The sequence below is a fragment of the Mesocricetus auratus genome, unplaced genomic scaffold (genome assembly GCF_017639785.1).
Source record: "Mesocricetus auratus isolate SY011 unplaced genomic scaffold, BCM_Maur_2.0 contig_10765_pilon_obj, whole genome shotgun sequence".
NCBI lineage: Eukaryota > Metazoa > Chordata > Mammalia > Rodentia > Cricetidae > Mesocricetus > Mesocricetus auratus.
In genome coordinates, this window is record NW_024429651.1 from 1 (window position 1) to 25,042 (window position 25,042).

Here is a 25,042-nt window from a genome sequence, read left to right on the forward strand (position 1 = left end):
AAAAAAGTTTGTACAGTTAAGAGGCCAGTGAGATGGCTCAGCAAATAAGAGTACATGCTAAGCAAGCCTGGTAATACCACCCCAAGTTTATTACATGGAACCCACATAAAGATAGAAGGCGAAAACCAATTCCACAAAGTTTTCCTCTGACATCTAGACATGCACCATGATATTTGCACCCTCCCCCCCACACACACACATACAAACACACACAGTTATATTCAGATATTATCTTTTAATTTAATGCTCTATAGAGATGGTTCAACAGTTAGAGCACTTGTTGCTCTTATAGAGGACCTGAATTCATTTGCCAGTACCCATATGGTGGCTCACAACACCTGTAACTCCAATTCCAGGGGTCTGACACTCCTGAACTTTGAAGACCCTAGGGATACATGTGGTGCACATACATCCATGGAGGCAAAGCACTCACATAATTTTTTTAATTAATAAAAGATTGCTTCAGTAAGGATTTTTGTATAGCATGAGCAGTCTAAAAGTTCTGATAAGGGAAATGTTCATGTCTATCTCTTATATATTCCTTTCATATGTTCAATGATGAGCTTCTGTCTTCCATGTGAGAAAATACTGATAAAATTATCAGTGGCACTCAGTCTGGTATTGAGCAAAGAACATACCTATTAAAAGAATTTTTTAAGATGCATAACCTGTGCTTTCAAGCATGTGGAGATCGTGTATTCCATATGTCCTGATCTTGCTATTTAAAGAATGATGCATCTGCCTGTCAAAGGCAAAATAAAAACAAAACAGATGTGGTGATTAAAATTTATGTATAATGTCTGGGAAACAATGACTTCTAGGTCCCTACTCTCAAACGGAATATCACTGGAAAATCCATAGCTAAGATTTTGTTGTGCGGATAGGAGATATATATGTGTGTGATGTTTATATTTAAATTGCTCATTTTCTCCCTTTTGTCACTGCTTATGGAACTTATTTTAAAATAGATTAGATTATTTCTCCTTTGTGTCTGATGACCCCTTTCTCTCGTAGTCTGTTGAATTTTATTTTATTTATTTATTTATTTATTTATTTTTGAGATAGGGTTTCTCTGTGTAACAGCTCTGTCTTGGAACTCACTCTGTAGACCAGGCTGGCCTTTAACGCACAGAGATCCATCTGCCTCTGCTTCCTGAGTGTTGGAACTAAAGGAGTATGCTACCACCACCTGGTGAACACTATGTTCTTAAGACTATTTTTGAAGGATATACAGACAGTTTTTGATTAATTTAGTACTTTGTTTCATGTGTGCTGCAGCAGTGTCGCGTGAACTTTAAAGAAGTTGACATACCAGATGAGTGAAGACACCATGGCCAATGTAGGGGATAAAGCAAAGGTTGTAGCCAGAGGGACATTTATAGCAGAAGCACTTGCATGGAAAGGAAGTAGGCTAGCCTTGCACAGCTGCATAGATAGTTGTGCATCCCTCCTAAGGGCTGAGTCATAATAGTGACAGGTTCAAGGCTACCTTTAGCATATAGCAATACCAAATGTCAAGAACCACAGAAGTAAACTCTCAAATAAGGACCCTAAGTTTGCAGTTTTAGAAACTAGAAAAGGTAGGGGAGGCTGGAATGTAGTTCATTGGTTAAGAGCACTGGTTGGTCTTGCAGAGGAACCCTAGTTTGGGTCTCAGCACTCACATAGTGCCTCACAACCATCTATAACTCTAAGGCCAGAGTATCTGATGTCCTCCCTGGGTGCAAGGCACACATGTGGTTCACAAACATACATAAAGACCAAACACCTATGCATATAACTCAATTAAAGAGAAGAAAGAATGAATGAAAGAAAGAAGGAAAGGAAGGAAAAAAGAAAGGAAAGAAAGAAATACAGATAAAACTGAAAGAGGAGATGGGGAAATTATAAAGAGCAGACATAAGCACAACAACTAGAAGCCAGAAGAGAAAACTAAGTCAAAAATTGGTCCTTAGTGAGGTATGATATCCAGCATTTGGGAGGCTGAGGAGAATTGCAAATTTGAGTCCTTCCTTAGACCAGCATGGGTTATATGCAATACCTTATCTTTAAAAAGTTTAAAAGTTGGCTCCTTGAAAAGATGAAAAAATTGAAAAACTTATACATAGATTGGTAAATAATAACTTAAATCAGAAGTGAAAGGGTCACAATGCTATTGGCTTCATGAAAATAAAAGGGAGAAGTAAATACCGCAAGCAGACACATGCCAATACATATTCTACATGAACAAATTCCTAGAAACATACACTGTTAAGGCTGGCTTAGACTTAAACAGAGAAAAAGAAGAGAATCAGTAATAGATGTGTTTGTAGTTAAGGAAGTCCCAGAGCCAAATGACTTTCCCAGTAAAGTGTAGTAATCCTTTTTAGGCTACTGCTTTTTTAGGGGCAGCATTGAAATGATACCAAAGTCACAGACACAGCAAGGAAAATGAACTTAACCATTTTCAATATGTATTCCATAGAATATAAACACACTGAAGATAGTGTATAAAGATTACATTCTATGACCAAGTAAATTTGTCCAAGAAACACAAGAATGGCTTGACATAGGAAAATTAATCAGTGTAACTTACCACAGTAATAACATGAAGGAAAACAAAAAAACAAAATCAGGCAGCTGATGGAGTGGGGAGGGGATGCATCTAACAAAAATCTAGGACTTCTACCAGGTGAAGCACGGGCTTTTAATCCCAGCACTTAGAAAACTGAGGCAGGCAGCTTGGACTATATAGCAGATTTCAGACCAGTTGAGACTGCATTGTGAGACTATCCCATACCTACTCAAAAACAAACAAAAACTAGTACTCTTTGATGTTAAGACCATTTAATAGGGAGCAAGAGTGATGACTCGGTTGTTACAAACATTTACTGCTCTTCCACAAGAACTGAGTTCATTTCCCAGAACTCATACCCAGTAATTCACAACTGCTTGTAACTCTGTCTTCAGAGAATCTGGTGGCCTCTACAGGCACCTACGCACACGCACACATGCACACGTACACACACACATACACGCACGCAGCTTAAGAAAAAATAATGAGATAACTATAGGAAGGAACTTCCTCAAGTTAGGAAATGTATTTTTTATGTAAAACAGCCAATCGTATGTTCAAGGTTAACATTAAAATTATTCCCCTAAAGCAAGATTTATTTATTTATTATGTGTACAGTGTTCTGCAGGCCAGAAGAGGACACCAGATTTCATTACAGATGGTTGTGAGCCAACCATGTGGTTGCTGGGAATTGAACTCAGGACCTTTGGAAGAGCAGACAGTATTGCTGAGCCATCTCTCCAGCCCTTGTTTTCACCTCTTTTATTCAGCAGTGTATTGGAAATTATAGGAGAGTAAAGAAGGAAAACTACCCTTACTTGTAGACATTTTGGCCTTTTCTTTAGAAATGCTTAAGGGATTCACCCTAAAACTATTGGATCTAAGGGCTGGAGAGATGGCTCAATAGTGAAGAACACATCCTGCTCTTGCAGAAAACTCAAGTTCAGTTCCCCACACCCAGATCTAATGGCTTACAACTACTTTTAGTTCAGCTCCAGGGGATCAATATCCTTTTCTGGACTCTACTGACAGATCCACTCATGTGTACTGCCTCCACCTCCACCCCTACACAAGGTGAATGAACTTCATACAAGGTAAAATAAAGTCATGTGTAGAAGGTTATATTAACATTAACATGGACAAGCCAGAATAGGTCAGTCCACAGAGGCAGAAAGAAGGGTAATAGTTGCCATAAGCTGTGGAAAACAAAACAAGGAGTAACTGCTTAGTATATGTGGGTAGAAGAGGAAAGGAATGACTACTGTTTCCTTCAGGCATGCGGCAGTGATCTGGACCTAATGGTTGTACATAGTAAGTATATTGAGGCTCACTGCTAGGAGACTGTTTTAAACAGTTAGTTTTATGTCGTGGGGAGTTACTGTAATATTTTTAAGTACTCAAACAGTAAGAAGTCATATAACTTAGTTTTTCTTGACTATTAGAATGGAGGCAGTGACTAGAATACAGTGGCTGCTCTTATGTTCTGCTCACTCTTTCTGAGTGGAGTAAGTTTGTTCTTATAGCATGGCATAATGCTCAGCACTAAGGACATGAAGATGGCAGTAAGGGTATTAAGTATATATCAGGAGAGTAGTTAATAAGCTGGAGGAATCATGTTCTCATGCCTGAAAGCATCTTCTGAGTTTCTTTTTCACCACCCTTCCCCAATAAAGTCACTTCCCCTTTCTTGTTTCACATTGATGTGATACTTTTCATTTCAGCTACCAGAAATTTCAGACCCATGTTCTGCCACTTATAACTTCACTTTGTTTGTAATAAGATCACCAAAACAGTGATTTAGGTTAGGGCTGCTGAATCTCAAAATTTCAGTGATGGACCCATGCTCTGTCCCTAACTTTTGTCCTCTTGATGGATTACTTACTCACATTTTGGATGGCTAGACATTAGGAAACCTAACATATGTATTCATTAATAGACTCCAATTCTTAACGGGAGTGAATAATTATTATGGGCCAAATAGAACAAGTTACATTTTTTTATCAGAGAATCCAAGATACATGGGACATATCTTGGGTCTTGTACTTTTGTCCAAGAAACATAAACTGAACAAATCTGACATAAGGGGACAACGTAGCACATGGAACAGAGTGGAGCTGAACCACCTCTTTCATCCTTCAGTTCACGTGGTGGGTAGTATGTCCGCTAATGCATTGAGGCAACGTGCTCTGTGCCATTTTGTAAGAAACTTAACAAAGTGAAAGAGAGTCTAGAGGACCATGTCAGGGATGAGGAGGAAGGACACCCCCCTCCCTTGTCTATTTCATGAAACAAATGAAGAAAGCAAAAGGGATTAGTCTTATAAATGTGGGAGCTCTTCAAATGGTAAGAGTATCCAAAAAGAAAAAAAGAATCAGCTGACTATGTGATCATGAAAGCTTTCAAGCAAAGCCCAGGCGACCACTTTCAAGAGCATCCTTATAATTAAAAGATACCATAGTCACCAAAATGTATTTCAATCCTGAGATTAATGTGTCTACGTAATTACTAAAAAGTAGACAAGGGAGCTGGGTATAGTGGCACATGGTTTTAATTCTAGCACTCAGGAGACAGGGCATGTGGATCTCTGAGCTTTAGGACAGCCAGGGCTACACAAAGAAACTGTCTCAACAAAGCAAATACAACAAAAGGCAGGCAAGAGAAGGGTGAAGAAAAAGAATAGAGTTTAAAACCAGTGGCCTAGTTGAATTTAAAAAGTACTTTCTGATTACTTCTAAATTTTAAGGCATTGATAAAGGTCCTTTCTGTCAATAATTCAGAAGTGATGAGCTTGGTCTTTAGCAGCAAGATGACATGTTTCCTTGTCCTTGTTTTATAGTCTGGTCTCCTGAGACAAGATTTAGGACTTGGGAGCCCAGCACAGCTGTCTTCTTCAGGAAAACCTGGAACACCATACTACTCATTCTCTGCCACAAGTTCTAGGAGAAGACCGCTCCATGACTCTGTAGCCCTAGGTGAGTGTTTGACAGAAAATCCCATCTCTCAGATATCCTGCTTCCTTAGTCTGTACTTGTGGTTGTGCTTTAATGAGAAGAAATTTACTTTGTTGGTCATCATTTGGATGTAAAGGTCTATCTACATACAAATCATATACAGGCTGAGTATTCCTAACCTAAAATCTAAAATCCAAAGTGCTCTAAAATATGAAACCTATCATACTGACATTATACCATAGAAAATTTCATACATGACTACCTGAGATGGGCCACAGCCATAAAGTTCACTAAAGTATGTATGAAATTACCCTTTGACTACGTAAATAAGGTGTATATGAAACATAAATGAACTTAATCTTTACATGTGGGTTCTGTCCCCAAGATACTGCATTATATTTACATAGATAGTCCAGATCTGAAGACTAAAACCTATCTGGCCACAAGCATTTCACGTAAGGGATACTCATCTTGTATGCATTAGATACATAACGAATGAAGTTGTCAGAGTTCCCACTGTTGTAAAGAACTCATCTGCTTTGTATTCAAGGTTTAACTAACTATAGGTAGTTTTGGTTGACAATTTCAATATTTAAATTGTAATTTTCATCAATATGAGCATGGTGTGGTATATATATATATATATATATATATATAATCTCTGACCTTTTAGTGTTTGACAACTGATCGAGGAGTTCTTCCATGGGGGAGACCATTTCTCTCGCTTTCAGCATTCCCCAGTTGTTTGTTTAGAATAGATGCCCTCAAGGTGTTCCCCTTCCATGTTAGCATGTTGATGATATCATTTGTTGTTGTTGTTTTCAGTCCCTGTTTAGGCAGCCATGTGAAACCATAATTTTAGGCAAACAATTTAATATTTTGCTCCATGAGAGTATTTAGCCAATTTTTCTTCTAACTAGCAAGTGTTTTCTTCTTAAATGGAAACTTATGTTTTAACACCTAGATATTAATTAAAATGAAAATTGAAAAGCTTACAAAATGTTTATAAATTCCTGTCTCAACAGTAAATAATCCTGTTACTCCATAACTTTAATTAGGAATTTAACATAAAAATTAAGGCTCAAAAGATGTCACATATATAATAGTTAGTAGGTTACTCTCCTGGGATAAATTTTAAGATTGTTGGGAATTTGAGTGTGGTGGGTTTTCTGTTGTTGTTGTTGTTTTTGCTTGTTTGCATATTAGTTACTTCTATTCTCCACTTTTCCCTTGAAATTGACATAAAATTAACAGGCACTTAACTTACTAGCATGAAAGTGTACAATGGAATCATATATAGGACATTCACAGTGTTGTTTAGTTCGGAGAAGCATGCAGAAAGAAACTGTATATGCATAAAGCATTCATTTATACTGCTCCTTTACAGCTTTGGATGTTTATGTCAATCATATGAATATGCATGTATTCCTTCATTCAGCCATCCATTCTGACAAAACCAGTCTGTTTTATGCTGCTGGGTATTCTGTAACACTTTCTATCTACGCAGTGTTTAAAGTGACAATCTTGTGTGACTTTTTTTAAAATTATATGAAAATGAAAGTTGTAAAGGTAGACCGGCTCCTAAAGTAACTGTAAACCAAAGTAAAATGTGCTGTAGTTCCCAATTTCTCAAATATTTGTTGACTGCCTCGAGCTACTATATCTACCTTCTGTCAAGCCATGTATTTTGATGAGCTATTTCTAGGCTCTAGGTCTAAAGTATGAATGAGGTACAGTGATAGATGGATTGCTACATCCAGAAAAGAATTCTGGTATCTTTATTTCATAGGAGCATGGTCGTGTAATATATATGGGTGCTATCAGAGTCAGCCCTGTTGGTTTAGATTAGCATTGTTTTTATGATTAAAGAAATGACAACTTACAAAATGTTGTCCATCTAGACTCTGCTTGTCCACCTGATGAGTTAACCCAGTAGAAGCCTCATCTGTTTCTGTATTGGGTTAGTCTACAGGAATATCTTCTTCACAGACTCTATGCACACACTGTAGCAACAATCAGTCCCCACCAGTATGCTGCTACCAAAGAAAACCAACTATTGAATAACTAGAAAAGAATGGGGATACAGTCCATTAAAATCCAGGCATAAAAATCAAGTTTTCTGTAAATTCAAGCTTCATTTCTATTTGATTATATATAGATACTATTGCTTATGTAGTGCATCTTTTCAAAACTCAGTGATATCAGATTACAAATGAGGAGCTCAAATGGAATGCAGTATATAGTGTTTCTCTTGTTACTCAGAGGAATCTTATCCATTTACTGTGTGAATACCAGTTAGTAGATTATTATTATGCTGCCCATTGCTGTTCCCTTGGCATTGCAATATCTGGTAAAATATGGCACTTATAAGAACTTTAAGGATGTACAACATTATTAGTGTTTTCCAAAACCATTTCGGTACTTTAAGAAGTTATTCCAGAGAGCAGTAACTCTCTAATTTAAAATTGTTTTGGTCTACATTAATAAAGTTATTAAGTGTGGGACAGGAGACATGGCTCCACAGTTTAGAGCACTGGTTGTTCTTCCAGATGTCCTGGGGCAACTTCCAGCACCCATATGATGGCTCACTACTGTTTGTAGCTCCTGTCTCAGGAGATCTAATATTCTCTTCTGGCCTCCATGGGCACTGTATCCACATGATACACAGATATGCATTAAAACACCCATACACATTTTAAAAAACATTAAAGTGTCACAAATGTTAGACAGTGCAATGAGCATATTATCACAGAGCATGAAACTCACAGGAGAGGTGGTGCCCACCCATTCATGCATCCAAAGGAACTGATGCACAAAGAAGTTGAAGTAACCTTCCCAGGTTCATACTGCTACTGTACTGAATATAGCTAGCTTATTGTCCATCACAATTTGCAGTCTCCCCATACTAGACTGAATCCCAAACTAGAGAAAGTATGTGGCTAATGATGGGCTACAAAAGAAAGATCTTTATTCTGATAACTACAAGCCATAGAAGTCATTTGTATGAAGTGTAACTTTCGGTCAAGGATTAAGTTGTAAGGAAGCATTTCATCAGGAACAAAGGTTTTGCTTTAAGTCTTACAAATACAGAATATGCCAGATGTTGTTTATCTTTGGCACTTCTGTTTTAAGGAAATGTGGGCTACCTCTTGAGATATCCATGCTGATGAATGCTTTTTGCCTTTAATTTATTGTGTAATATTTTCCATGTGATGCTTATAAAGTTGCTTTATTAGCTTTACAGCCTTCTGGGATATTACCTGTAGAAAATCCACGGCCAAATTTAAATAAGTTTCAATCTTAATAAAATCACATTTTATTTTATACTATCATTTGCTTGCAGTTTTAAAAAATGCGAAATTTTTCCACATCAGTCTTCCTAATAGTGAATCCCTCTGAAAATTATGAATTTGATCCATTATTTGAATATAGTTGGAAAGTTGTGTATATCATTTTCAAAAAATAAGATGGAAAAGTTATAAATATTGTATATGAGGGAAATTAGAATACCAGTTAGGTATATGAAAAATAGTCATTTTCATTTATATTAACTTATCTTACAAATATGCTATTACAAAACATACTATTTTGGATCTGGAGTTATGGCTCAATAATATGAGCAGGTTCTGCTGTTGAAAGGGACCCAAGTTTAGTCCCACACACATGTGGCAGCTTATAACCATCAGTATGTAATTCCAGCTCCAGAAAGTCCAGTCCTGGACTTGGACTCCAAGGTACCCGTATTTAAATATGCACCTACATTCACATATGCATGGTCACACACACAAATAAACACACATACACAGATACACATAATTTAAAATAAGAGATAATATGTTCTCTCTGTATTCATTTCCTGAAAAGATATGCAGACTTTTAATAAAAGTTCAAATTATACTGTAGTGCTGAAACTTCAGTTTTATTCACACATTGCCAAAGTGAATGCCTCTAATCCTAGATGTATATATTGGCTCTATTTCATAGCATATGGAGCATGTCTTGATATTATTATAACCTTAGTTTTTATTCCTTCAACTTTATTTCAGATTTTTAGCATAAGTTGTATTAAAGCATCTGCAGTTAGATACTATGTTTTAAAAAGTATGCCTTTAAGCCTAATGCTTTTTTTTTTTTGATATGATGTAGTTTGTCTCTCTGTTAGCAAGACCTGTTGTACAGAGTTCTTTTCCAGTAGACTGACAATGTGTGAAGTACTTAGAGTACTTAGACACTCACGGCATAGCAGGCTCTTAAGACCTGTTCATTCTCCTCCCTTGTTTGTGCTGTTGTTGTGTTTTCTTTCTTGTTTTACTGTTATCATTCCGACCTTACAACCTGAGTAGAAGAACCAGTGCTGACATTCTTGTGTTCCCCTTCTTAACACGCAGTGTTAGTATGTGAAAGATGGCAACGAGACAGATGACTGGATGATGGACTTGTTTCCTATTCAGTTGAACTCTTCTTTTTTTTCCATAATGCAAATGCTAATGAAACATTTTGTTTTCAATATGCAGATCCTTTGCAAGCAAAGAAAGTAAGAAAGGTGCCTCCTGGCCTGCCTTCTTCTGTAAGTACTTTTTTTTTTAGCTTGATGTTAAGTAAATTGATGTCAGGTATTCAGTATTTACTTGGTACAAGGATGGATTCGATTGGTGCCAGTGGGCATACTTTACATAGTAACTGTTCATTGCTTAACAAAATCATTGATTGAGATAAATCCACACTTAATGTTGAGCTTTTCGTTTTCTGTGCAATGATTTGTAGCTTACTCATGTGCTGTCACTCCCTGTCCCTGTCATTTGAATTCCCCTCTTGGGAAGAAGACTAGGCCTGTAGCTGTCAAAGAAGATCTCCTGTGCAGGTCTTTTGATGTTTAATTAGTCATTATGTTACTGAACAGGAGGACAGACAGAGATTAATAGCTGAGAATCTTAGAAATTTACATTTGTAATAATCCCAATGGAGCTAAAGACATTAAGATTCGGAGGACATGTTCGGCTCAGCTTGTCTCAGTAGGACTGAGGTTATTAATATGCATAAATCACCAAGTCAGATGTTGGTTGTGAAGCCCTTGTGGGTTTTAAAGCCTTCATTAAGCCTTTCCCAACTTCAGTCTAGCATCAGGAAAGCTTTCACACAACTAGTTTGTTGATCCCTCCTTGCTCAAAAATGTATCCTTTGAGAATAAAGAGCTTTGATGTAGGAGGTTGGGGGAGGTTGGTAAAACAATCATTAATGGCTATAGTAACCTAATACTGTAGGAGTGTTTGTGCTGTTAATATACTTTTTCTTTGAAGCAATAGAAGTATTTGTGAATGAACTTACATTATAAATCCACCCACAGTTTAAAAACCTCTGGTGAGAAGGGAAAAGGCCTTTTCTCTGCATGTAGAACAAATGGGCAGTAAAGTTGTTAGATTGAGGGCCCTGTGCCTTGAAGGGTATAGTCTTTTGTTGTGTAAATGGATGTTGGGCTTTTATTGGGCAATAGTTAACACATGGGCACAGGTGCTGCCAGATGAGTCACAGCTCATCGGAGTTTGGACTGAATGGAGTATATCCTGCTTGACAAGTAGCAATCTAGAAGGGGCAGCATGGCCCTGACTTGCTTTTTTTTTTTTTTTTTTTTTTTTGGCTTTTTGAGACAGGGTTTCTTTGTGATGTTTTGGAGGCTGTCCTGGAACTCGCTCTGTAGACCAGGCTGGTCTGGATCTCACAGAGATCCACCTGCCTCTTCCTACCAAGTGCTGGGATTGAGGCCCTGGCTTTTTATTTCTTGTCAAGGGTAAAGTAGAGAAATCATCTTTTGGTTGTTTGCATTCCTTCTCTTCTGTGTCCCACCCCACCCCCTCTCTTCCATGTGATACATGAAAAGTCAAATTGAAATCCCTGAAACTCAATTCTAGATGGATCTGAGTTTTGACAAGCATAGGGAAGCTGTGCTCTGAACCTGCAGCCTGCCTACCTGGAAGGCTGAATTGCTACAGCAAGCATCCTAAAAGCTTTCACTTGCATAAGCACTTGGACCCACTAGAGGCTGAATAGCTGCTTGATAAACAAAATGAACAATGCCTCAAATCATTATTCCTGAAGACAGGAATTTCAGCAGCAGCTAAAAATAGCTGTATGATTTACATTTTAACAGTTGTATGCTGTGCACAGGGTAGGTAGGTAACAGAAATCATACTCGGGTAGACAGAACTGCTAAAACATAGAGCAGTATGATTTCTTATAATTTATTACTATAATCCTATGAAAATAATAAAAGTTAAATTACATGTTAATATTAGTAGAACCACACTGCTTTAAAAAAAGATTAGTGAAAAATCTGCCACACTTATATACAATAAGATAATGGTCCATGTTTCATAGTTACTTCATTTTTAAACAAATTAGCAAAACAGACAAAAGAGCCTGGAAAAAGACTTTGCAGACTCCTTTGTCCTTAAATTTTTAATTATAATAGCATTCACTACTTTGAGATAGTTCTATATTATTTTATGTTCAGGAAATGAACACTACTGCCTTTTGATGAACTTTTGATAATGATTAAGAAATTTTGTAAGCCAAACAGTATTATATTTTACTAACTCCTTTGATACACATCTTTAATCCCAAACTCAGAGTCAGAGACAGTCACATCTGTGAGTTGGAGGCCAGCTTGGTCTTCCTATGGAGTTCCAGGCCAACCATGGCTTTATAGTGAAACCCTGTCTCAAACATGACATGTATATATGTTTGTATATTGCAACGAACATAGTGGTGTGTATGCCTACAATCTCAGTACTTGGGGCACTGAAGTGGAAGGATTGCTGTATATTCCCAGACCAGCCTGGGCAAGACTCTGTTTAAATAAAACAGAATTAAGAAAGAAAATTCAATATTTTTTCTGTTTGACTGCTTATAATGAATATGCAATTTTTGGCATTGTGAATTGTAAAAGAAGTGGGTGCAAAATGAACATGGAGTATGCATATTTTATTGCATGATTATTTGAATAATGAGTATCATACTTCCGAAACTAAAATTTCAACCAAATGTTCAGATTTCAAATGGGCCAGCAGGTAAAAAGCACAAAAGTGTAACAAAACAAACAAATGTTTTGCCTAAATTTAGAAGTAAAGCATTCCTAGATTCTCTGATAGGTTCAGTTTTTGTAAGGGAGCATTCCTCCCTACCCCAGAGTAGGAGCAAAGGAACACTGTTGAGTACACATGGTCTAGTGGACGTCTGCTCTGAGTACAGATTTCCAGAGTCCTGACTTGTAGTGATAGGAGTCTGTTAGGACTGCAGAGTTCAAAGGCTGAGTGTCATACTCAAAGCATGGCAATGATTTCCTTTCCCTTTGAGGGTTCCTTAGCCTCCCTTCCCTCTTATCTGATTTTCCTCTATCAGATCATTGCTGAGATAAAAAGTAAAAGCGTCTTGGGACATTGAGATAGGAATTGGGAAAGCTTCCCCCCCAACCTTTAATTTACAAAAGGAAGTGCAGTCAGGTAGTGCTTCTACAGGACTTCTCAGTCTTCAAAGTGAGAAACTGTGTCAGCCATTTTATTAGATAAGCATGGTAATATAGTGGCTCACACCTTTTAGCCCAACATTAAGGAAACTAAGGCAGGAAGATAACTGTGCATGGACAACCAGCCTGCATTACATAGGGAGTACTGGGTCAGCCAAAGGTATTTGTAGAAAGATACACTCTTAAACAACAATAGCAAAAAGAATTAGTAATCCTAGTTAGAAATTGTTATTTTCTTTTTCCAGTGTTTGGGGTTCAAACCTAGAGCTCCGTTCTAATGTGTGGTAGACAAGTAACATTTCAGCCTACATTTTTTTTAACTAATGTGAATTTTGAGTTAACATTAAATCTGAATGTGTATGGACATCTCAAGATAATTGGAGAGATTCTAAAATGCCCCAAATCACACAGGCTTCTGGCCCCATGCATAGTGCTGGAGCATTGCTGTATAATATCTAAGATTAAGAACTACAAAGAGACAGAATATTAAGTCCTGAATACATATAAAGAGGAGAGATGGCAAGCAGCTGAGGTAGGTAGAAATTAGCTTGAGAAAGTTAAATACAAAATAGTTAGTTCTCTGGTCTAGTGAGATGACCTTCAGGGCTTAGAACTATAAAGAGCCACTTTCAGTTTATCTCTGAAAATAGCAAGAAAAGCAGCAACTGGCATCTCCCAAAGGACTCTCCATAGGGATTACCTGGAAGCCACGGCAACATTTTCATAGGCAATTTTCCAAGACCTCTAAGACTAGCAAAAAATAAAGCTAATGAGGAATAAACCATTTTTACAAGCCAGTATCAACTTCACAAATGAGGTCTGCAGCTCTTTGGATTGAACAGGACATTTGCTTATTAGTTCCTTGGACTCTCAAACAAAGGGGGCATATGGCAACTAGATGTGCAAATGTTGTTTCCTCCTGTTATAGAGGATATTTCTGATCGAATACTGTTCCAGTACAAAATTTCCAAAGTGGCCAGTTCATTCTCTAACTGTAGAGTTGGATGTATGAGGTCTAGATCTAACTTACAAATGCCAGGAAGAAAAGAGCAACCACTTTTTATGTTGATGGTGCCTACTGTTGAAACCGTGTCAGAATTATATCTGTGTGAATGATAGGATTTTGTTTGGTTTTTGGTTTTTAGAGACAGGGTTTTTCTATATAACCCTGGCTGTCCTAGAACTCCCTCTACAGACTGGGAATGGATTTTTGTCATGTGTCACTGGCCAATATGATCTTGTCACAAATTCCTGATTATACTTGGAAAGTTATTTGTTCCTGTGTATATCTTGTTTCTAGAAGTGTAATGTATACCATAGAGATTTGTGTGTGATCTTTCAACTATTTTAAAAACACGCAAGTTCTTATTGTTTCTGATTTCTCCCACTTGTATAGTCATGAAACATTTAAAAAATTATTCTCTGCCTGTGAAGAGAACTAACTTTTAATATTTTTTCTGTTGAATAATTGTCCTCCAATCATAGAGAATACTATCCAGGAAATTATTTCAGCCAAGTGGGATGGAAATAATATCTGTATAGCTGTTACATTCCTCATCTAGAAGGAAACACTTATTGATTACCTGCTGTAAACAGTACTTCTCAATTTCCTTCTTTGGTTGTTCAAATAGTGAAAAATATGCCAACTTGCTTTTTTATGTAAGTAAAAAACTTTTGTTCCCATTTGTCTTCTGAAATATGCTGTTAAATTATACACAAAATAAAGAGTATTTTACAGTAGAAAGGGTAATTCAGCCACCAGCATCAACTCTGTATTGATTCAGGATTGACATCATTAGAAATGTAAGGACCAGCTGGTTGGGGGTTGGCACATGCCCTTGTTCCTAGCACTCAGGAAGCAGAGGCAAGCAGATCTCTGTGAGTTTGAGGCCAGGCTGGTCTACAGAGTGAGTTCCAGGACAACCGGGATTACATAGTGAAGCCCTGTCTCAAAAAATAAAAAAAAAAAAGAAAGAAGTGTAAAGACTTTCTCATAAAACAGCATTAGAGTAGAAACCAGAGAACACGAAATAGATTTTTTTTTCCTGAAGAGAAAAACGTTGTAATTTCATTGGATACAAGTGTAACATCTGGTCCTCCTATATCATATTTCTCATAGTAAAACACCCTCAAGAATTTTACCATCTGTCAGCACCTGTTTTACTGTCATCTTTGTCAAAGTCCCCTTTCTCTTTCAGACTACTACAACATCTCCGCAGCTAGTCTTGAAGTTTTCCTTTAGCAGTTTCTTTCATGAAGGGAGAATGCTTAACAGTTTAGGTCAGATCATATCATTCCTCCACTTTAAATCTTGCAGTGACTTTACTTACCAGTATTAAGCCAGAATCCTTACAGTGGCTTACCAGACCCTCATGACCCATCTGTTTCTTCCCTCTCAGATCCTCTGCTGCCATCCCCCTCCCCTCAGTCCAGCCTCAGATCCTTCTGTTTTTTTACTGTTCTTTCTGCTAGACCCCACTCCTTTGTACCTGCATGGCTAGTTTTCTCTCTGATCAGTGGGGATCTGTATTGGCTACCTTGTGTAAAATGGCAGTATAACACCTAATCACCCCTTCCCTACTGTAATTTTCTTTGTAGCTTATCCAGTTTATTCTTTACCTTGGTTACTTTATAAAGTAGGGTTATGGTTCATGCTGGGTTTGGAGTTTTTTATTTGTTTGTTTCTGTCTCCAGGTCCTAATCGATAATAAATAATTAATAAATCCAGGTGGCTAGCAGTATGGCTATTGCTGCCTTTGCCTCCTTTACCTTGCTTAATTGATATGAAGGTGGTCTGAACTACAAAAGCTAATCTGAATTGTCTTCAGAGAAGGAAAACTGTAACCATATTTTAGTCTTTACATTATAGAACATATGCTTAAAGCTTATAAATACTTGAAGATGGGGATGGGAAGAGCTCCAGTTTTTCATTAGAAAAGTAAAAGTCTTTTGATTGACAAAGTTTACCAATGTTATTTCCATTCTTGTGAGCATAGACTCTCAGTTTAGATACATGAAAACTAGGAGGCATGCATTTCATTTTCATCATGGAGTCCTAGTGTTAGAAAATGAGTGTTTTGATCGTGTGGATCTTTATCCAAGTTTAGTAATAGTAACCCAGAATTGAATTTTTCATGGTTAGGGAATCAGATGGCCTCCTGGTCACACTCTAAAGTTAGTGTGATGTTGTGGGCCTGGTTTTTATCCTGTGAGTTCTTGGGCTCTCTTCTCATTGCAGCTATTTTTGTTTATAAGCCATTTATTTCATAGTCCCCTTTAATGCTCTACTAAATTTTCCAGCCAGAACATACAAAGAAGCATGTTATAGACCCTGGATTTTTGTTAAAGGGTAGTATAAGAGCCACAGCTCACTCCTTTGAGGTGTTCTCCTGCCAGCTCAGTTACTCATTGCTCTCTGCATAAAGGAGTTTGTAGTTATTTCAAAGGTTTGTCCACAAATCTTACATTTTCCAGAGGGGCCAAATTAATCGAAGTGTCTGACCTGTGTATAGATGCACATTGTTAACATGTCAAAATTGTTATTGAGTAAATAATGCCTAAGTTGGGTAAGAGTTTTTAACTATTGATAACCTGCCAGCGTTTGTTGTTGTTGCCATTGTTAAAGATACTCCATAGTTTTTAAGATAGATGATTGCTTTAAATGAGCACATTACCAGGCAATAGCCACAAATACTTCACTTGTCAGCACACGTTAAGGGTTCAAAGCTTCTGGATGCTTATCTTAAAGCTCAGGAGTTGTAATGAGGTTTTTGGGATCCTTTCCTGTATCTAATTTTCATTTCATGTAAAGCTTTAGGCTTTTCAGTAGGTGTGATTGTGAAAATAAGATCTAAGGTTGCCATGGACACTGGACATCAACTGCAACAACTCTGGGCTTCAGAAAGAGCATATGACAAGTTCTAAAATATTTCAGAATACTTAACTGGGAGCTCACTAGAAGGAAATAAGGCACACTAACAATGAAAATTGTTCCATATCTTCAGCATAGCAGCACCTCACTGCTTTTAATTTCTTTCCTTTGATAGTTGAGTCAACAAGTATAAGATGTGTCTGGCTTCATGAATATGTGTATTGGCCTGCATAGGGTCCATGATGATCTTATCTGTGTTCTTCCTGTTTTAGTGTATGTGCTACTACAGCAAGCACTGCATTCCTCTTCTAATCAGAAGCCTTAATAGCAATTATATAGCTTTAGTTTTTTTTTTTAAACGGAGAAAAATACTCAGTGTGACTAAATAGAAAATAACTTAAATCAAAAACTTTGAAAGTAACAATTCAGAGTTTGGGGATGCAGTAGATAATAAAACATGCAAGTAGTAGGTTGGTTGGGTTGATTTTGTTTGTTTTTGAAACAGGGTCTCACCATGTAGCCCAAGCTGACCTAAAATCATGGTAATCTTCCTGTCTCTGCCTCTTGAGTACTGATATTACAGATATGAGCTTATGAAAGGCTTTATTAGTAATAAAAGTGCTAGAAATCTTCAGCATAATTTGATGGGTGCCTATATTTGGAAGAAACAATTAAATGGAATGATCTATAATCTCATTTTCTTAAAAGGCAGAGCTGAAACCTGAGCCCTGGCTCCTCATCCAGTGCTCTTTTGCATCACATGTTAATTCTCTGAGATGTGAGCAACCTATTTTGATCTGTGGTAGGGAGAATGTAATGCTTTTGTGCATATGTATCTGATAGAAAGTCTAGACCAAGTAGCTTAACCCATTTCTCTCAACTATGAAGGGTACAGTTGTCATTGTTATAGTGATATACCACTTATCCTGGTAACTCGCTATAAATATTAGATAATGTTTGTAATACTTTTAAAATAGATTTACTTGTGGGTATTTTGTCTGCATGTATGTCTGTGTAATATGTGTGGAGGTCAGAAGAGGGTGTCAGATCCCCAGGAACTAGAGTTACAGAGACCTCTGAGCTGTCATGTAGGTTCTGGGAATCAAACCTGGGATCTCTGGAAGAGCAGCAATTACTTTTTATATATTTATATTTACATATACATACATATATAATCTTATTTAAATTAGGAACAATCTTATTTTACATATCAATTCCCATTCCCTCTCCCTCTCATCTTCCTATGACCCCTCCAACAACCCCTCTCCCATCTACTCCCCAGGGAGGGTGAGGCCTTCCATGAGGGATCATCAAAATCTGTCAAGTCATTTGTGGCCAGGCCTGGGCCCTCCCCTGTGTATCTAGGCTAAGAAATGGACTTGCAAAACCTGTACATGCAACAGGGATACAGCCCAATACATTGCCCAGTGGAGCAGCAAGTATTCTTAACCACTGAGCCATCTCTGCAGCCCCTTGATTTGTTTCCCCACATTGAAAAGGCAGCATTGACATGTTCTTCATCCCCTTCCCTGTTTATTACTCCTTTCTCGGATATGTATTCAAAATGAAGAATTACTGGCTTTTGTTAAGAGTTGTCAGCACAATTTAGAAGTAAGAAATAAGGCATTTTTAGGATTTTTAGGATTTCTTTTGGTAAGTATGGCAAAGTAAAGCCTTGCTTTACTCCTTGAGTATTGTATGAGGCACTTATAATTTAAAGTCTTAGTGTCAATTTTTCAGAGATAGTCTTTAAAATTACTGCCACTAAGAAAGAGTTTTTATTGAAACAAAAATAGATTATGAACCAGAATTAATGTATATACATTTGGAGCTTTGGATTTCTATTCATGGATGGTTCTAGGCAAAGAGATGTGGAAATGACGGTATCTCAATGTACTCCACTTCTGTTAAACTTTCACCAGTCTAGAAGAAAGTGTATGCCTAGAAAAGAAATCAGAAGTGGTGTTACATAAAGAAAAAACTCTAAGGCCTTGTCTACATTCACCTTTATAGATGATTTCATAAAAAGGTTTGTTTACAGTTTTTGTTAGATTGCTTAACAAGTTCAAATTCTGTGCCAGTCTTGAACTCTTTAGAAGCGCTGGTGTATTTGGGGAAGTTTAGGTCTGTGGGTCCTTGTCATTTTGTCGTTTGGTTTTATGTGTGTGCACATGCAGTAGTAGGCAATCCTATGATTATAGAGATATCTGCAGGAAAATCATCAAGTTGCAACACAGTTAATAACTCCATTACTAAGTTATTCTAAGTGATAAATGAAAAGTGACAAACTCCAGTTCATGTGGTGAAAGAAATGGACAGCCAAGAGATGCGGGAACTGGTAGTACTGGGGGAGGACAGCAAAACACACACACACACACCCATTTAACGTTTTAAAGAAAACTGCTCTGTCGTGGTAGTGTGTGATCAAAAAGAAGTATACCCTTTTCTTGGGTGCCTACAGAATTTAGTAGTGGCAGGTCTGTCTCACTAGAGAAGCCAGCGGAGGAGTGCTGCCATGAGTGACTTGACAGTTCTGTTGGTGTCTTCACAGAGGGCACTGTTTGTTTACCTGCTTGTTTCTCCAGGAGATTGGGCTGCTTTTAGCACTTCCTCAGTATAGCCTTGAGATTGACTGGTTGATTTTGGTTTTTCAGGACAGGATTTCTCTGTTTTGTAACTCAGTTTGTTGATGAGGTTGGCCTCACAGAGACCCACCTGCCTCTCCCTCCATGAGTGCTGGCTAGGGTTAAAGGCCACCAAGCCTAGCTAGCTAGGCTTGGGATTTTCAAAAGAGGAATTAAACGAGTATTTTTACCCCTACCCAGAAAAATGCAGGTCATGTGTAGTTGGTTTCTATTAGCTATACAGATGAATATTTTCTATTTTGTTAATCATGAAGCAATTCTAGACCTCAAATTAGATTTTGAGGTATTTGTAAAGAAACAATAAGAAATTTGCTATCCCACGATAAATGAATTGTATCCTGTGTCTTTGCTCAGTGTTGAGTAATGGTTTTCAGGGGTGTCATTTTGTTTTGCATATGATACCAGAGGTCAAACCAGGACTATGGGCAGACTGAGCACACACTCTCACTGAGCCATATGATGTGTACTAGTGTGTAGCATAATCTATAGATTTTGGTTAAAATGGAGCTCTTCACAATTAAGACTTAGATGGAAATTTTTTTTCATGGTCAAAAATTAGGTCGTTGATTTTTTTTTTTTTTTCAGAGAGTGGTTGCAGGATCACTGATTAGGCCAGTAGCTGTTCAACAGACCTCAAAGGTGGGGTTAAGGGATGAATGATTCTTGTTTTCTTTGTTGTAAACATTTGGGAATATAGAGGTATTGGGACTGGGGGACAGCCTCTTCAGCACTCAGAAATTACCTTTTTTGTTTTTTGTTAATGAAAGTAGCACATACTACAAAAATTGGTCAAATATGAAATCTGGAATTTGGGTGTCTTATTTGGTATCTGACTTAGCAGTATTGCCCCAAGTTCTGCAAGTTTAGGAGACTGGGTCTCATGAATTATTTCTTTTCAGGCTAAATTGGGAGGGGAAAGTGTCTTTCATTTCTATTTACATTTGCAAATCCCATTCCTCCCTTGTTTTTGAGACAAGGTCAGGCTGACCTCAAACTCACAGCAATCCTATGGTCTCAGCCTCCTGAATACTGACTGGGATTATTGGTATATGCCATCACACTTAATGTTTGTTTGTTTGTTTGTTTGTTTTTAGAAACAGGGTTTCTCTGTGGCTTTAGAGGCTGTCCTGGAACTAGCTATTGTAAACCAGGTTGGTCTCGAACTCACAGAGATCCGCCAGCCTCTGCCTCCTGAGTGCTGGGATTAAAGGCTTAATTTTATGTGAACTTTTAGATTTGGCTTTATTACTCTTAAAGTCTACCTTCCAGAAACTAATTTTCTTAGACATAATGTCAACTTTTCATGAGGAATTATTTGTGTCGTGTTTTGGTTTACTTTCCTAGCCAGGTTTTCTGGTTTTTGGGGGATAGTGGAATGTACAGTAAGATTAACTGTTAACTGTCTTAGATTAATTCAATATAAGTGATTCTTTTAAATTTCTTCAGGAAGCTGTGTAGAATTTTGTGTCGCTTGAAACATTGCTTAAGGATAGTTTAACAAGCATATTAAAACAAGATATGACCCTTGCCTTGATCTAAATATCAGTAATAAAGAGAAATAAATAAAAAACTAGAAAATGCAAAACAGATCATTGCAATTAGTTTTGTCTGTCTTTACAAGGATGATCTATTTTCAATCAACAGAAAATGAAAAAGAACAAAGACACTTTTGTAGAGCAGCCAGGAGTTTCAAAGTTTCTGGCCTGATTGACCTAATTGAAAATATGTTTTTCAATAATCTTCTGAAAAGAGGTAAAGAAAGCATTTACTTAGCTAGTTTAGGTTTCTGCCTCATGATTATTATAATAGCAATTAAAATTTTTTGAAAAAATGGTGAAAATCGATAAACCTTAAGCCAGGAATCCTGCGTTTGCTAATCAAAGCTGTGTGGCTCCAAGTCAGTTCCTTCAGGGTCTCTGGCATTTTATTCATCACATTGCCTGCATGCACAGTGATTCTCATCTTGTGATAACATATGTGTTATTTTAGCTTGTTATATTAAATGATGTGAATACTAAGTCTGATCAGACATAAGGTTTTCTGCAGCATTGTGGGTGAAACCAGTCAGGATGAAGAATGTCTGATATAGCCTCCAGCGAAGGCTATAGGCCTGCCTGAAGTCAGGTTTGAAAATCCGCCTGCCTCCAGCTGACTCGTTTTGTCAGACTGAGTCACAAGATTAACCCTTGACATGTTCCTTTAAAAAAAAAAAAGGCAAAGATTAAACAACTGCTTTGACTCAGGCAGCACTTGATCAGCTCGTTGCGTTCCCTGTAAAATGAGTAGCCCAGGCAAAGGAGCTGCAGCTGTTTCATAGATTGGAGATTTTGTTGGTGGGCTTTGTTATAGAAGGTAATTGATAATTGTGATAAAATAGCTATTCATATTAACCAGTTGCAATTTTTCATGGGTAAGGTACACTTCCAGAAGATGATGCTTGAGAATAGCAAACTTAGAAGCCCTGGCTGAGGCAGACAGGTAGAATTTGAGGAAAAACTTATACAAAGTCTAATTTTCTCAGTGATTTAATGGTTTTCAGGAAGAACTATTAACACTGTTATGTCGACATGTCCAGGTGTAATTTGTTGAGTTGCTGAACATCCTCTCAATTTAAATAGTGTGCATATATTGTGGCTGGTGCACTCTGGGAGAGGTGGTCTACCTGGGGTGGGTGAGAGACTATATCATTATAAAAAGTGTTTATTTTCTGTATATGGGTGTTTTGCCTGCATGTATATCTGTACACCACATGTGTGTCTGGTATCCCCGGAGGACAAAAGAGAGTGTTGGGTCCCCTAGGACTGGAGCTACAGACGGTTGTGAACCACCTTATGAGTTCTGGGAATGGAAACTAGTCCTGAAAGAGCAGCCTGTGCTCAGACCTGCTACGCATGCTCCTTCCTGCTACATTTCAGCTGGATGGTAAATCTTAACTAGTTGTTGATTATATAGCTTCCCCTCCAAAAAAAAATAGTTTGTTTGGTTTTACTTTGAATTTTTGTTGTTGTTGATCCAATTATTTGTTCCCCTCAGATTATTGCCTCTAAAATAAAAACTGGAAAGGAAATTCTAATTGTTTCATTGTGTTATAATAGCCATGGTTACTTATAGGATTACATTATACCACGTGTTTTACCAGCTAACAATTACTTTCTCCCATTTAGCTTAACCCCTGCAGTTTTCTCCTTTCTTACCCATTGTAAAAGTTATCCCAGGTAAAAAGGAAAATACTGAATGTTGTCAGTGCATTAATGTTTCCCTCTTCTTGTTCCCCCATGTTTGCTATTGAAAGGTGAGATTTAGGGGGTTTTAGTAATTAATAAAAAAGGGAAATATTGTCTTAGATGATTGATCTTTTTTTTTTCAGTTACTCTGTCAAAAGAGAACAACTTGTCTATGAAAGACTAAAATTTACTTAAAAGGTTTTGAGATGTGGCATTGTTAACTGTAAATCAAAGCTTTTCATGCAGTTCTCCAAGGGCTGAAGCAGGCCTTTGTGGTCTCTCAGGAGAGAGGAAGTTGCCTGTGCTCCCTCTGCAGACTGGCATTTAATAGCTGCTGCAGTGATGCTCTTTTGCAGCTGCTGCTGCTAGGCTTTTCTCTATCTGGGGAGAGTGGGAAGCACGCATTGTTGGCCAGTGCTGTAAGCTTTTGAATCCTGTGTTAGTCGGCCGTATTGCCTTGTGCTGTTTTATTACTGCGACTCAATCATTGTGTTTTCTAAGAAAGGTGTTTGTTTGGGGTTTTTGTCTGTTAGATTGGTTTGGTTTTTGGTTTTCTGTCTCATGAAAAGTGTCTTTTTAAAAAGTGATGTATCCCTTTGCACAGTGTGGTTGTTATCTTAGAAGCACAGAGGGAAGAAATAATACAAAGAGGGTTAACCGGGTAAATGAGGAAAATAAAGTTTGTTATTTTATTTTCCTGGGTTAGAGTCTCCACAAAATGATAAACTGTAAGACTTTTTAAATTTTAAATGTGTCTGTTTTAGAGGCAAAGTTTCAAATCTTTGGGTTTCGTAGTATTATGTTCTAGAAAAATCTAAGACATTCGTTATTTTTCCTAAGAAATGTGGCTTTTAACACAAGTATATAACTATTCTGTAGGAATAAGAAGAAACATCTAATAAACCATATAGTTTACAACCTAGAATGCATGTTTTATCTCTACAATCACCAGTCTTTTATTCTTTACGTTAAAACAAATTCTTTTTCCTAATCCATCACCAAATTGTTACTGCATACTAGATGTTTCAGAGAGCTGCATTCTTTTGTAAACTTTTCATTAGTATTGTAAATGAGAAATCCAAAGGACTTTATGAATAAAAGTCTGTATTATTAAACTTTTTTTAAGAATATCATTTTGAGCACAGGTAATTTATTTTTAAGATAATTTCCAATTCTTAAAAAGTTTTTTCCCCCAGTGTAACAAAGAACAAAACAAACAGCAACAAAAAATCTCTAAAACACAGTATGTTCTAGCCAGTAAAGTGATTCTTAAACAATGGTCCACTTTCTCCAGGAAGTGATTTTGTACAAGGCTTAACTGCTGCATCTTCCTAGTCCCACATGATTCAGTGTTTCCAGTTCCTGATTGCTTGATCATATTTATCAGAGTTGAAAGCAACTTTAGACCATACCAGATGGTAATGTTGCTGGAGGTGTAGCAAGCAAGGCTTTCTTTCACAAGTGCTCTAATTTAATTCAAACTAAAAACAGATTAGTAGAAGATTGCACTCTCCTCCCCCCCCCCCGTGTGTGTGTGTGTGTGTGTGTGTGTGTGTGTGTGTGTGTGTGTGTGTGTGTGTGTGTGTGTGTAAGTAAATGTGTTATTCTTGGTGCATTTACCTTTAGGATACAATATCTTTTATTTAGAATGTGTGACTTGGATATTTATTTTACCACCCCAAATGTTTGTCAGTTTGGTATCCTCCACCAATTCAAGGACTTGGTGGAAATTGAAAGAGGTTGATTGCAGCATAAACCCTCCCTCTATGCTCTGTGAGTTGGTTCAGTCCTATTTTGCATAAGTTCCTTTTGAGTAGTTCCATGTGTGAATGCATAGTACTAAGGACTTGTACTGCTTGTGTGGATATATGTCTTGGAGAGGAGCTGTGTAGTCAGCTGCAAATAGCATTTTCAAAATCAACATGTATTGTGCTTATCCTGTCCCTGGAATGGGCAGCAATTCTTTGATGTATTATTACAATGGAAAAACGGTAAGCCTTTTTCTTTCTTCATACAGTGCCCTACTCATTTGCTTAATAGAAAGTGGTGCAGTTTCATTGCATTTTAGTAAAACCTGTGGGTTTGTTTTTATTCTTTCACTACAAATTAGAATGTATACTTATTTGTGTCAGTAAAGTCGTGTCTTCAACAGTTACTTGAATAGTGACTCCAACAGCTCAGTAGTTGTTGGTTTTTATTTTTAAATTAAGTATAGGAAACAAACTTGATTTTGAGTTCTTTTTAATTATATTAATCTCTCTCAGCCTAAGTTTAAAAG

The 25,042-nt window shown here is 37.3% G+C and overlaps 1 long non-coding RNA gene across 1 annotated transcript; it reads left to right on the top strand.

Annotated features, from left to right (window-relative positions):
* The first annotated feature begins 3,262 nt into the window (after positions 1-3,262).
* On the top strand, positions 3,263-20,670 carry LOC121137997. Its single transcript, XR_005875243.1, has 3 exons — positions 3,263-5,526; positions 10,020-10,072; positions 20,126-20,670. It is a non-coding gene; the product is annotated as an uncharacterized LOC121137997 (long non-coding RNA).
* Positions 20,671-25,042: the final 4,372 nt, after the last annotated feature.